The sequence below is a fragment of the Halictus rubicundus genome, chromosome 18 (assembly GCF_050948215.1).
Source record: "Halictus rubicundus isolate RS-2024b chromosome 18, iyHalRubi1_principal, whole genome shotgun sequence".
Taxonomy (NCBI): Eukaryota; Metazoa; Arthropoda; class Insecta; order Hymenoptera; family Halictidae; genus Halictus; species Halictus rubicundus.
The window spans coordinates 8,487,677-8,503,226 of NC_135166.1; the positions used below are offsets into that span (position 1 = coordinate 8,487,677).

Sequence of the window (15,550 nt, forward strand, 5' to 3'; positions counted from 1 at the left end):
CTTACTCATAAACAATCAGCCTTTTTAAAGACTATCGGAATATAGATCTAATTATTTTTATCATCGGGTAGTCGAGTTTTTATAAGATCACTAAAATAAAATGAAATAAAATTCGTTACGTCTGTTGCTATAATTATCGACATCCGTTGGTTGCAATAATCATTGCTAATTATACAAGGTCTCCCAAAATGTTGTACTTTCTTGAAAGGGGTGATTCCTAAGGTCATTCGAAGTAACTTGACTGATCAAGACGCGGCAACAGTGGACGGATTCCGGTTCAGCGTCAGGTCCCGCTAAACGTGGCGATGACATTTTCGCAAAAGAAAAAGTTACTTCAAATGAACTCAAGGAAGTAAATTTTTGGGATACCCTGTATGCACACTTACAATACTATGCATTTGGATCCTGTCATCAAACGACTGATACGCGTAATTTTTTTACACACTGTATTGAACTTGGTGCACGCGCATTTGTGTGTGTGTGTTTACAAACACGAGAAACTGCCCGCGAGGATCATAAAATTTTTAACATGCTCCACGGTCGAGTGACGATTACAGTTACCGCCAATTACATTTTTCCCTACGAACTGTAACTTAATCACGGTCGAAACTATTTATCAATCAGGAACGGCCGGAAAGTCGGTTCTTTCGCGAATTTGCTAGAGACCCGGCAAAATAAGAAACTGGTATGGGTCGTTCCACTTCCGCATGTTGAATGTTGATCTTTCGCGCTGCAATAACTTCCGTTTGTGTACCCGACCAGCGGAATATATGACTGACATATGTTAGACGACGGAACGAATACGGTAATGGACGATGTTTCGTAAGAAAACTTTCGAACTTTAACGAACGGATCGGCGATGCCTTCAGGTTATTTTCTAAGTCGTTAAACGTTATTTATGTGTTGTTGATTGAGCCAAATATATATCAACGTTTGAGCGGGATACCGTGATAAGAGTTAATACATTTAATTAACAAATTTTGGTTATGAACGACTAACATTATTTTAGCTGCCAATAGCCATTCAAAATGACCAGAATAATTTTTATCATATTCTATTTATATTTTATATTTCATGTTGCATTTATACGTAGCAAGAGATAATTTTATGTTAGAATAGACAGGTACGTCTTTCCGTTTCATAGAATTTCTGAGATGTCAGGCGATCCTATGAGGATTATAAAGTGGGAATTATTCTGGCCTCTGGAAACTAGCCATTCGCCCCCTGCTGCAGGTGTACCGTGTATAATACATTCATGAACTTTTCCCGATTTGCTAGGAGCGTTGTGTAGGTACCGCTACCGTATGTGTGTTGCACAGTTATACGAATTCGTTACGGTGTTCTTTTTAACGAGAACGGGACGAAACAACGTAGAGAGATGCTGAAACGAGGTCCTTGTCCATCGGTTTTTATTGGTACTTCGTGAGAAATTGTAGCTTCGTAAATCTATTTCGATCGTAACGCGAGTGTTATGTGATTTTTTATTCGCAGCAACCGAGACGTCTTTTTGCTGTTCATACATCGAACCTTACACTCCAAAAGAGAAAGAAAATAAGGAAATTCAGGGCAAGAAATTATATTTTGCATGTACACGGTGTTTCGATTTTATACAATCATAAAAACTTTTTGAAAATCACGAAATATATTTATAAAAATTGATCGGATAGAGGTTAAAGATTATGGAGAACGGTATTATGTGACGTCATCAGAAAGGATGTTGTTCGATCTTTTAACGGTTTTTTATGCGTCTGATGTCATATTTTTTAGTGGATAAAGATTCATGCATGCCATTCTATGATTTCTTAATTATTTTATATTAGTGTTTGGAACAATTAAGTAATACGAGAAATTTGGAATTTTATGTCTGGAATTGAAGTAACGCTCGAATGGAGGGACTTGGGCCTAGTTTGACCCATGATTGCAAACGCGTTCCACCTAAATTCTAATTTTGTAGCAGCTAGTTTAGATTATTAGTTATTTTTAGACCGAATAAGAAAATCGCGAGCGCGGGGAAATTGATCTTAAAGGATTGGCTTCGAAAATATACAAAAAATTGATAAAAGGGTCCGCCATGTAAGGGTCAACCTCAAAAGATACAATTTCAAGTATACGACTTGAATTCACGACTGTATTGGATTTACGTAGGCATGTTTGTGCTATATGCCACAGATAATGGCATCCAGCTCTATCCCTAATTTAATATATAATTTCAGGACAATCCCTATCGAATGGCCTGTATACAGCAATCCACGATTAAATCTCACTGAAATACACTCGGTTAAATGTCCACGACTCATCCCCACTATTCTCCCTACCTCTTAGTGCCTCGAGCTCAGCGGAGCCTTATCTCTGTAGATAAGGGAAGGGAATAAATGCGATGCTACAATACAGAAAAACACTACCCTAATCGCAAGAGTAGGCTGGCTCGCGAACGTAGTGACATTTAACCGTGGATTACTATAGAGGAGGGGATGATAATGTGACCTCCAGTTTTATATTTCTTCCTAAAATCCGATTCATAACTTAAATTCATTCGATTTTTTGCTTAAAATATAGGTAAACTAGTAGGTTACACGTAATAAAAGGCGAGAGTGATAGAAAAAATAATTTCACTTTTGGACCTTTTACAACAATGTAAATATTAACCGTAACCTTCTCTTCTATATTCGATTGTAAACCATGTGGTCGCTAATGACCTAGCTGTTAATGCGACCACTTTAAAATAAACGATGTATGATAATAATAATAAGAGTGAGCATAATATTAATTATATATAATCATGAGACGATGAAAAACTTATAGTTTATAATACATAACCTACAGTGCTGGATTAACCAATAAGCAAACTAGGGGCACCATAGAAATTTTCTGATTTTTATATCTTTTATATAGTAATAATATTTCCAAGTGTTTAGAATAGTGGAAGGATGCAAATCAATAGTTGGTGTGCAAAACTAAAACTTTTGTTAAAAACTCTTTTTAGTCAAATTATCAAAAATGCCTAAGGAATCGTACAGTTCCACCCTACACGGTGTGGAAATCATCCTGCATAAGGGGGTCTCAAAATCATTTAAGTGCTTAGGGGTCTCTGAAGGTCTTTGCACTGATTATCTGGAATACATTTGTTTCCCTACCTATAAATCTAGTAGACACAAAAACCGTTCTACGCCAAATGTCTTTGTTGTAATATCAAAAATGACAAGGGTCTATATTACCAGCAGGGGGCCACATTACCACATCTTCCTCTACTTGATTCATTGTGCTGTGGATCGTGGGCCAGTTTGAACGGAAATCCAGGACGAAGGTTCCAGGGGTTCCGGTTGCGATGCACGGTACAGGTCGTCGCCGTGTACGCGTCCGTATCGCGGCGAGATCCGGGCGAAGGAGTATCAGGAAGAATGGAAAGGGGAATGTCGGTCACTGGGCCTTTCCTCGTGATGACGGTACTCCGTTTAGCGCCTCGGGGCCACCACCTAGGAATGTTGGAGGAGCTCTCTCTCTCTCTCTCTCTCTCTCTCTCTCTCTCTCTCTCTTTCTCGCGCTCTCTCTCTTTCCATTCTTGCCTCTGCTCCCCTCGCCGTTGATTCTCTAAATTGGTAACACTCGGTTCTACGACCTACCCGGCGAACATCTCCGCTAGATTTTTTCAAAATAAGTCTGACGCACGTACAACCGGACAAATTATAATCCCCGTTCCCCGAGCGTTGTTCTCGAGACTGGAGCAGCACATACTTACCGAGCAGAGTGAGCAATCATCGCGATCCATTCCTATTAGGTGCACAAATTAATTCGTGGCTCTCACAGTTAACACGTTGACCTGCCACGTCACGTCGTATATGGGTGACACAATTGTTCGTCTATCTTCGAGATTTGATTTTGTTTGTAATACTGTTGCTTGGACCGAATTTCATTGGGATTTGGTTCAAGAATTAATCTCTGTGATGAGCTGCAATTTTGATCAAATTCAAGTCTTTCAACCGGCGTATAGAAGATTTTTTAATCACTTGTTGAGATGAAGAAACTGCATAGAAAATTATGAAAATTATTTTGAAGAGTAGAATGTATTCTAACTGTTTGTAAAAAATCGACAACTCTGTGAAGAATGCCAGTAAAAGAATGTCCATATCTTCGGCTACTGTCCCCTATACGAATCGATACATGAATACAGGAATCAAATTTACATTAATTGTTTTAATTATCCACAAATCATATGATATACGTTTCAATGCAATTCATATTTTCGCAAGTAGATAACTTTCAACGTGAACTTATACAAATATCGTATATTTTAATGATGCTATAAATTATGCATCTCGTAGCTACGGGTTTTCCAATAGTGCAACATGCAATGCAAGCGTATAAATAATTATATCATTATTTTCTATGCTCTTTTCACGGAGTTATGGTTAATACTACTTTAATGGAATCCTCCTCGACGATGTTGCTAATCCGCTGCGCAGCGAAGCTTTTCGCAACGGATTAACGGTACGATTAATTTCTTTTTCGTCTAAACATTTTATCGGCCATCAATCGATCGTTCAGTTGGCCGTTTAATTAAACTTCCGTCGCAAAGTGCGGCAAATTGTTCTGTAATCAACTTTTCATTCAACATCGATTGCACACGTCCGTTTCCATCGTTTCTGTAGTTAATGCTAATCGCCCTGACGTTCCGTTTTGCATTACAATACTTTTACCTGCACATAGCTGGGGAAATTTTTACAATTTAGCTTGGAGAATATTAATCGGAGATTCTTCACACGATTACATTTACAGTAAGTAGTAGCATTTAAAACAAATTTTGATAACTATAGGCAGAGGTGAGCATCATTTAAGTAAATTTTCGTTTAAATGATTATTTCAATAAAGAATTATTTGTTATTTGAAAGTTTAAATAAAAGACAAAAATAATTATTTATTATTTATGTAGATCTAAATAACTTATTTAAATAATACATTTATTTCTTATTTATACATACAATTTCAACTGTTACTTATTAATTATTATTTAATTCCTTATTATTTATTATTTATTATTTATTATTTATGCGGAAAGTCATAGTCAGGAAATAAGGGTCTTCAATCGCTCTAAGCGAAATCATTGATTTCACGACGAAGCAACTAAAAAATCGACAGTGCGGCTCTGAAATAACTTAAATAACACGATGAAATCAGTTTTTTCTGACCAAAACACAAAAATTGTTCAACGAAATCTGGGAATTATCGATATCTCTACCATCATACTGATTCAATGATTTTTTAATGTTATACGAGACAAAATTTTGAACAAATAATTACAAAAATTTGTTTATATATTTATTATTTAAATTATTATTTATTACCATTTGTTATCTAAACACTTTTTTAAATAATAAAAATTTATTTTTTATTTGAAAAATTGTTTCGATAATGGAGGTGTGTTTATATATTTAATCAATTGTTTCAATAATAAAAATTTATTTATTTAGTTCTTCATTCAGCTTTTCTTGTGTTTTTGTTGACGCGAACGTTTGTTGATGTAAACGAACGCAGTCTCCCTACCCTATGAATTCGGAATTCGAATTCAAACGAGGAATAACATTTTATTTGCAAATAAGAAATAATAAATAAATTATTTGTGGAATTATTTAAATGATTTTCTAATTAAATAAAAATGTTGTTATTTATTATTTAAAATAAAATTTGCCCAACTCTGACTATAGAAATGGCAATATTTTGAAGACGAAAAATCTATTTTTACTGAATAAATCAAATTTAAACGGTTCTAAAAAATTAAATGATTTGAATATCCAAGGAATCCCACGCTACATTGTAGAGTACCTTATAGACAATATTCTCTGAAAGTTTGAAGGAAATCGGATGTATACTTCCCGAGAGTTTGTGTCGGCTATTTCAGAAAACGTAGTTTTCAGTTTTGGAACGTAAAAGAAGCTTTGACAATTTTCCAACAGGACATAATTTGCTTCCGTACAAAGTGCTATAACTGCGTCAAATAGTCAAATTTGGAAATAAATATCCCTTTGGCATGGCAGTCTATGCGCTACAAATTTTTAGAAAATCAAAAACAAAAAAGTTGATTTTTCTTAAACCGCGTTTTCCCTTGAAACTTTTCAAACACGAACATTTAGGGAAGATTGACATGAGACAAATATAATTGAGATAACAGAAGTTATAAGGTTAAACACAATGTAAAAAAATAGATTTTTTATGTATGCCCCCTTCAGATGAATAATTGCGTCAGCGAAATATGGACGACAGGGCAGTCGGCGTGTTAAAGGAAAATCAGCGAGATAATTAAGAGAAGCGGGGGGGGGAGGAAGAGAAGGAGGAGGAGTTAGGTCCGTAATCAACTGGACAAGCTAGATGGCTCGCGTTCCGCGTGTATTCGAGGAGGACGGGACGGGTTCCGTTTGGATGTTTCCCGGGCGGGTCTGTCGTCGCCTAACGAGACCAACGGACACGGTTGAAACGTCGTTGTAAACCGGGCGCGGTTTACTGCATATTTCCGTAACGTCAGGATAACGCCGAGTACCGTAAAGGTGAAGAAGCGGGTCGCGCGCTGCTTGGATCGAATTCCTTGCATACCGGCTCCGAACTGCATTAATTTTTAGAGTACGCGCGCTGGAATTACACCGGATCCTTTCGGCGTGAAAAATGGAAAATAAAACGGGGAGGGAGAGGCACGGGCGAAGCCACGGTTGCAATGGGATGCAACGGGAAGGAGGATCCTGAACCGAACGCCGCGCCAAGTCGTTGCATCGCGTTGGCTCCTCTCGCCGCTCGCTCGCTTGCTCGCTGCGGATGCAGCCACTGCAACCGAACTCTTTCGTGTCTACGGGCTACGGCCGCGACGAGTACCGTAAAGTTGCCGGAGCAATACGTTCCAGAATCGAATTCCGGACGTGTTCGCGCAAGCCGCATGAATTTTTACCCGCAGCCTGCCGTTCGGTATTATGCCGGCTCCTCCTGAATAAAACTAAAGGAATAAAAGCCCGGGAGTGGGCGGCATGTAAGATGCACAGGCTCCCGACTTTCGGGGGTCATCGCTGTCTCGTTTATTCGACGGTGACTCGCAGTTTCCAACCGTCGAATTAAACATTTCAAGGGGGATTCTCATGTAACTGGTACAAAAAAATCGTTTTTTTGTTTCAAAGGACCTTAAACACTCTTTACTACAAATTTTGAACACATTGAGATATTCATAATAGAAATACAATTTAATTCAGTGAAACGGGCCACGTAATAGAATTCAGTTATGCTGTGCTAAAAGGAGGATCGATGTTTGCGGCTACCGAAAATTCACAGTATTATAGTTCCCGTTTCGGTTTATTGTTTTGTGCACAGATGTCTGTCGCTGTCTCGCAACAGAGGCCGTTGACTGCGACAGCGTAATTCCGGATGGTTTTGGGTCATCTGGTCGATCGATGGTCTGTCTCACTTATTATTAAAATGTAAGCACCGTGAAGTTATGAATTTTCGCGGTTTTTTTATTTTGTTGCACAGCGGGTGAGATAAGGATAAAAGATTTCACCGGGTGTCAGTCGTAAGTAGACACGTACTCGTAACTCATCTCCTTCTGTGGAGGCACGGCTCCGCAATCGATTTTTTTTATCTCACTTTGTGCGGCGACCATCGTTTCTGTTACACGATGTAACGAAAACATGTAACAACTGAAATTTAGGAGTACGTACCGCGTGGCGTCGCCGGTTTTTGGCTTTTTATTATCGAACGGGGTTCGCAGCGAGCATGTTGTTTTATTCACCGATCGCCGCACTATGTTCGTACAGTGTTCCCTCGAACACGGGCTGATGCGTAGTTACAGAGCACCCCCCCCCCCCCCCTCCACTGCCAACAAAAACAAACACATTTTTATGTATTTTATCAATGCATGTACATAGTATATATGTATAAGGCGAGGCTCCTAACTTCTAAATTGTGCGTTGTAGAAAAAAATTATTTCTAGAGATGTTAACAAGGGCGTCATTATGTGATGTACATGACTCCTCTGTAAATGGGGGCACGTAGGAGATTTAAAGGTCAATTTTGATTTTTCAAATGGTTCCGTATATTTCTTATGCAGTTTTTTATTCTCTATAACAAAATATTAACCCACGCATGTCGAAAAATTATTGGTTCAGCAGATACTGTAGTTTAAATATTGCTAACCGGTTATTTAATGCCTAAATATCAGATATTGCACGTAGGTCGACGACTATTTTAAATAGATATTTAAATTTGAAAATGCTTGTGGAACAAGTTTAGAAAAATCATTTTGTAATCTGAAGCCATGTAAGCGTTTTTTCGTGTATGTCTAATTGCACAGCATGTTAAAACTTAGATCAGGATAAAAGCTTCTGCATTTGAACTTTCTCCATTAAAAGTTCCAGTTTTCTAATTAAAATTTCTGGGTCCAAATTGTTGGCTGGCCACGGAATCACTAAACAGGGGAAGAGAGTACGGGAATTTTTTTTGGACTCTAAAAATGTCAGATGTTAAAAACTTCATGAACAATGAAAAATTACGAAATGTATACCGATATTTGAAATTTCAAAATAATACAGAAGTCACGTTCGTATCGTACCTCTTTCCGACTCGTGTATCTCGAGCGAGTATCGGCCTTATTAAAATATGATAAGAGCAAACGGGAAGTTAAAGAACAATCAATAAAATTTTCCATTTCGTAGAAATAAATCCGTGATTTGAAATTGCCAGCACGCTGCATTATCAGATAAGCACACGGGGTTTACATTTCTGCTCGCAGTTGAGTATCTTCGTTCGTGTCATTACCATTTTAGCTCGTTATTCCGGCTGAATGGACAAAATACTTGTGGAAATCTGATAGATTTGTCGCTGCTGTGTTACAGAAATAAAAAACAGGCATAAAAACAGGCTATTTTCACTGTTTCGCTTCAATGAAATTTGACACCAAATAGTGCGCAGGAATTTTGTAATCGATTTATTTGCAAACATTCGTACAGAAAACAATGATTTTTGTCACGTTGAAACGTTCAGTATAATTTCAAAAATTAATTTTTGTACTAAAAACGAGTAATCTGAATGAGTGGTTTAATTTATTTTTGTGAATAAATCGATTCAGTCGTTGCTCTTTTAACATTTTCGCGCACTAAGGAAAAATACGTGCTGTTCAAAAATAGTTACTAAACAACGGATAAAATAACTTTTGTTATCCAATATTGGTCTCTTAATTTTAAGCAGAAACTGACCAAAAGTCGCAAAAGACTGCAATTTTTACCCGATTTTCAACCGCTTTTAGCTCGCGCGTACGTTAATCGATTTCCATGAAATTTTCATTTGCGGGACACATATTTAAAATTTTCATTACGAGCTCGCATAAAAAGGTTATAAAAAAACTCCTCTTTTATTTTTTCACGTAATTCTTGCGAATTGCAATTTTTGCAAAATCTGTTTTGCACGTCATGTAGTAAACCAATGCTTCTAATTTCTCAACAAAATTCCAGTCGTTTGGTCTAATTTTAAGAAAGTTAATCTGATCGAAAGGGCGTGCGAATATTTTCGTGGGCCACTGTTACTACTAAAGTGGGTCCGATGGGCCCTTCTGGTCGTTTGAGGGTTAAATAGAAAATGGAGTAAACGAGTACCTGGATAGCTGTGTGGTCGGAGGAGGTTGAAATTGCAAAAATGAGGTAGGGACGAGGGATAAATTGTGCCTTGTGTGCTCCGGGAAAGGTGTGTCGGTGGGACGGGGGCTGATTTCCGTTGGCAGATGCGGCAGATGCGGATCACCACCGGCGAAATTTCGATCGAATCGAACAGGGAAACAAGATTGGCCCGTTCGCCGGCGTAAAGCCGGTGTCCAGAGAGTCTGGCGTACGTCGACAGGGCCGTAGAATTCTAGAAGGGGGTCATCATACGAGGCCGGCTCCGGCGAACGCACCGAGCCAGGACAGTATACGAACGTCATTCGGCGCGGACTGTTGCGGCGAAAGGCTGCGCGGCGTTCCCTATCGAGAGACAGAGAGCAAGAGAGAACCAAGAGAGAACAAGAAAGAGAGAGAGAGAGAGAGAAACGGAGCGAACGGTACCGCAATTTCGAATCGAAGCCAATTCTATTTTCCAATTAACGAATAAAAACCGGTTACGGTGCGCGACTGTTTACCATACACCTGTACGATCCGTTGTCAACGGTACAGTGCAAGGAACCGAACCATTGTGAGACAGAAACTGTCCGCCGGAAGTGCGAGGATTTAATTTAACGGCGCGTTTCGCCTGTGGATTACAGCCATCGAGGTGAGTATCTGTTATTTTCCGCTTCGCCATCGGTCCTCTTAATTGCCTCTCACCGGTGTCATACCGATCGGGCCGCGATCCTTTTCGTACGCTCGTGAGTACAGACATTCTCCTACGAAAGTGCAATTTTCATTTTACAGCCTCGTGTCTCTCGTCCTTTTTAGTCCTTGCGTCAATGACCTTTACCGCGGATTTGCCGGGACAGAATATTATTTGCAGCATGAGAGTCCCGAAATGATTTTCAATTTTTCAATGTCAAAATGACAGGTTCGAAATTTTTTAATCTACGATTGTCGAGATTGTAGAGATGCATTTATGACGAATTATGCAATAAATTTATTTCTTCGGACATACATTATTCATTGTCTCCCAATTTACAAGCTGGTGGCTTTTTTCGTAAAAACTGCTACGTTCTTTTTTCAATCACGATTTCGAGGTCTTTAAAAATTGGGCACGAATTTATGCAAAAATCTCAGTAAAGACATTCTTATTGTTTTTATAAAGTAATATGAAATGGACACTTCAGTACTTCGAATGACAATGGAAACACACAGATTTCCTACCAATTGCCACAACGATTGATCGAAAGGACCGGATCCTTACAACGAAAAGTGACACGCTTCGCCTAAGAGGTTCCTAATTTCAAGATAAAACGTGCCAGTGTGGAATTTAATAGCACAATTAGAAGACCTCAAAGTCACTTTTACAAGGATAGAACGCTCCTTTTATCCGTCAAGTTAATTTCAAGTAGCAATTGATGCCTACGGGGGGATAATAAAAATAACGAGTCGATCGAAAAAGCATTTTTCTATGTTTCTATAAATTTTCATATAAATAATAAATAATCCGATGTCCAATAACAATGCGCTCGAAGTATGCAAACTTTTCAGACATTCGCGGAAGCATTGGTTGGTTACGAAACTTCAGGGGTCGTTGCCTTGAAATTTGCTTACAAGTTCCCGGGGCGGTTTCATTATATTTCGTTCGACCATAATTAACTTCCGCCTCTTGTAGCGAAGATTCACCGAATCATAATTTTATGATAACACGAGGACTCGGTCGATACTAATTAAATTTATTCCTGACGAGACGCGTACACCGCAAAGCCATCATGGATTATGCAACGTTTAGACTGCAGATCCTTAAGCGTTTACGACCTGTGCGAATTTGATGTATTTAAAACATGAAAAATGATAAAAGAATTTGAAAAATTTCTATTTCACTCCCGTTTGTTGCAATCGAAAACAAAAATGTTTACTTTGCATGAAGATCCGCAATGGGAAAATCACTCTCGTATTATTTCGAAGCTATGATCTATTTTTATTCCACTCCCGTTTCCCGCAATCGATGCAGAACAATTTAATTTCGCATCAAGATCTGCATTGTATTTTGTATCTCGCTTTTACCGTAGACGTTCCTTTGTTTTTATTGTGGTTTTTACGAAACGATCTGTGACAATGGAAATTTGCATTAAAATCGATGGCTTAACGGGTACAATTGGGTTGTTTTATTCCCTTTTATTTACATTTTCGGGCTGATTTTATCGGGGATACGCGAAGGGACAATGCCTTTCGTTCTTCCGTGAAACTCACATCCGGCCCGGAAAGTTCGAACCCTTTGTTTCGGTGCCCGGCCCAGCGGTTCTGTGTTCTTCCGGTTTGTCGATTGCATTTCCGGGCCAAATTCCGTTTGAAAGTTTTTCTCCCGCTATTTTCGCGGTTCTTGCAGCTTTCCTCGGCTAACGAATCCTCTGTCCCGCACCGTTTCTCACTCAACGTCTCGTTTATAAAGAGGATTTGTTCCTCGGACATCTCGCGACTCTACGCGCTACGTGCCCACTTATTTACGCTTTTGTTGTGGTTGATTAAAAACGTCCCTGGGAACCGTCACGGATTTTCATTTCGCGTGAAAGCCGGATCGTTTGCGGCCGCCGTTCTTTTCACCGGGCGTTCCTGTTCAGGAACTTCTTCCCTTTTATTTTATTTTTAACCAAGTAGACTTTATCTTCGCGAAGCTGGCGCTTCTTCAAATTAAAATCCGGCTGATTCCTTATCTTCCGCTTTTACGTTGGATTATAAGAAACGAAACCGTTTCGTACCGGTAATTCGGTAATTGTTTTCGCGATGGTAATTCGATATTCTAAATGAAACGAATAAACTATAGCTGATTACGTGTAGCTGTATTTATCACAGTTTGTTTTTTCGATAAATGTGTTTGGCAGAGTTTGTAAAATAACGATCTCGTTCACCTTTCGCAGCTCAAACATTGTTTCACGAAAATATTTCTACTTCCGGCGTTTTCGGGAATTGAAAGCATTTCCATTTGTGTATTAATATTCTACACTGAAGCGGCTTATGTCACGGACAATAATGAATTTCCATATGTTTCGACATGACTCGCTATAGCAACGCCACTATAGTGAAAACAGCTGAATCTTCATTAGGATGCGCGTATTTTATAGTACAATAACTCTATAAATTCCCGCAATCCAGAATTTATTTAAAAAACTGTGAATTCCATTCGCGTACAGGCTGTGACGATTCACACTTTTTGAAAATGAAACGATTGAAACTTTTAATCTCGGCTTGTAAGTAATATGACGATCATTTGGAGATTAAAGCGAATACTCACTACTGTAATTCGTTTTATTCTATACATCTGTCAATTTGCCTGTTATGTGATTAGACTGCGGATTTTATGCGTTTATGATAAAAATTAGTAGATGATATACAAAAAAGTAAAAACGTTAGAAAATTTTTAAACTATCGTGAAATTACTTTGGACTCATTAAAATGATTACGCGAAGAAATACGTTTTTACGTGTTTCGTATTTCTAGCTATTGGCACAGAACGTTTTTGTTAAATTTTCATGGTTGCTGGTTCAATAATGAACATGTAATGGTTTAATTTTATTGGCCAATACAATTCATCAGATACTGTTTCTTTATTCTCCTATTCGAGCAAGGAGGTTATACGAAAAACATGTCGATTGACGCTGAAGTAAACATTATTCCAGTCCCGTTCAGCAGGTCTTGTGGCGGGCAAGGGCTCCCGCCGATGCCCGCGGTCGTAGCTGAGGGCAATGTGACGTCAGCGGAAAAAATATTGTTGGCCTGGGCAACTTGCGGCTCGCGCGCCACAGACGACTCGGCTCCCTACTCCTTGCGGCTCATCTCCCTACTCCTGAGACCCCCATCAAACTTCTGTGGGAGTGTAGATGGACACGCATAGGTACATATATTCGCAATCACGCGGTCACGCGAGGCAAAGCATGAAATACTTGATAGTGGGGGAACCGGTACTGGTAGTGGGAGGCGTGAAGCGACAGCGCAGCGGGGAAGAAGTTGCCCGGGCCTGGGTTAAACCATCGAAACAGATCAAACGGATCGTTGCCAGATCAAGACTTGTTCCCCCACTCTAATTTTTCCTTCTACCGCGCTATTCCTCCATGCTTACGCCACGGCCCGGCCACGTGACACGTTTCGTCTCTGTCGTTATTGGAGTATGGGTATAAAAGAAAACCACACTATTATAAAATATGAAATAAGATTTATATTAGAATATATAGTAACTCTAGAAAGAAACGTTACGAATAAAACACAAGAGATCGAAACAGAGGAGCAACAGTCCAATATGAACAATTGAAGATCGAGGGTCCCATGCCGGGGACAACATACAATGTATATTAACTGTATGCATTTACTCTATATGCATATAGATTAGTATTCGTTAATCAACAGATTCTACCGAACTGTACTATTATTACTGCTCCACTATAAGCACACCAAAGAAATAGATTTTAGAGTAGTTTCTGTTGCTGTTGTAATCGATGTTGTAGCTTTCATCACAGCCCGAATGTAAACGTACTTCTGCGCCGCAGTAAAAAGGAAAAGCTACGTGATTTGGGGCATAAAGCGTGAAAGAGTTTCCCAGGGTAAATGTTCCTTATTTCGGTCCCTATCCGGTAGCCAACCTGCCTGGAAATAAATTGCTTAAGAAGAAAAGATATCTACTAGTAAACTATTCCTTATTTTTATTATTTAGCTTTATGTCTTTATTGATATAAAAAAATGTAGAAAATAATATATTAACCCTTCGCTGGTATACATACTGGGTCGCTGAGTTTCAGACGAATTCCCATTTCTTCATAACTTTCCCTCGAATTTTTATTTTCATTTCTAACAGGTTTGAATGTTTAATCAAAATACCGGTTGCGTGTTAAATTAGACCCTATAATAAGTACTTCAGAATTTTTTCAGATTTAAAAAAAATATTCTAACAATAAAAAATCCAGCAATAAAAGCCCCAGTTTGCTGTTCGCGTTAGTGTAAAAGAACCTTGTCGGCGGAGGATTAATAACAAAAAAGCTTAAAATGCCCGACTACTGGACCGGTTACCGTATCCGTGGATTTCCGAATCCGAAGAATCCACTTTTCGAAACCAAAGCTGGCGAAACGTGTCTTGCACAACACCGGTCTTAATAAAAGTTCCACGCAAAGAAAGCATTCGACGATTAATAGACCCGATGCATGATCGCGACGAGATGCGACGTTGATGTAGAAGGCACGCTGTTGGAAATCGTCGGGGTCTCGCGCGCAAGAAACCGCGGCGGTTTCAGGAAAACGCCGCGTAGAAATTGCATTCTTGCGCAGCCGTTTAGAAAGTGCACGCGCAAGTGGACATGTACCATGCGGATTTCACGGGAACGAATTGACTCTGTAATTCTCGCGGACTATCGTCCGGGATTTATGGCGCGCGATCGCTGAATTTCACGCGCGCCCGCGCTCTCCTGCACGCCGAACGAAAATACGGACCCCAGTGTAAGGACTATTATTTCACCGTCGCCATTTTAGAAAGACCGTGCCAGCTTGATTTTCAACCTCGCTGCAACCTAATCTTTCCAAGAAATGACATAGAATTTCGAAGCATCGTGTCGTCAAAAAAAACAGGACGTTGTAATTTTCACGCGTAAAGGCCGATTTATACTACCGTCACAGACACGTAACGTAACCGATCGGACAAATATTCTCCAACGCATTTAGATGAAAGTGTTTATACTAATCGTACCGACACCGCACAGACACTTATCGGCACCGGTCCGTACAGACACAGACAGAATTGTGACAGCGCGAAAAGACTTCTTTATCCATATTTAACAATAAATGTACCGAGATGTAACCGGTGAAATGACCGGCTGTGAAATAAAAGTTATTTTTTGCCAAACTCTATACATATAATAGTGAATTTAACATCATTAAAATCAAGCAAACTATACAGATTCCAT

General features: G+C 39.2%; 1 protein-coding gene across 1 annotated transcript in view; it reads left to right on the plus strand.

The window, feature by feature from the left end:
• Positions 1-9,930: 9,930 nt before the first annotated feature.
• The window catches only part of LOC143362826 (thyroglobulin), a 49,304-nt gene continuing 43,684 nt past the window's right edge, over positions 9,931-15,550 (plus strand). Inside the window, exon 1 of the mRNA XM_076803294.1 lies at positions 9,931-10,266. The gene's annotated coding sequence lies outside the window, so the exon portion shown is untranslated. The remainder of the gene's footprint in view (positions 10,267-15,550) is intronic.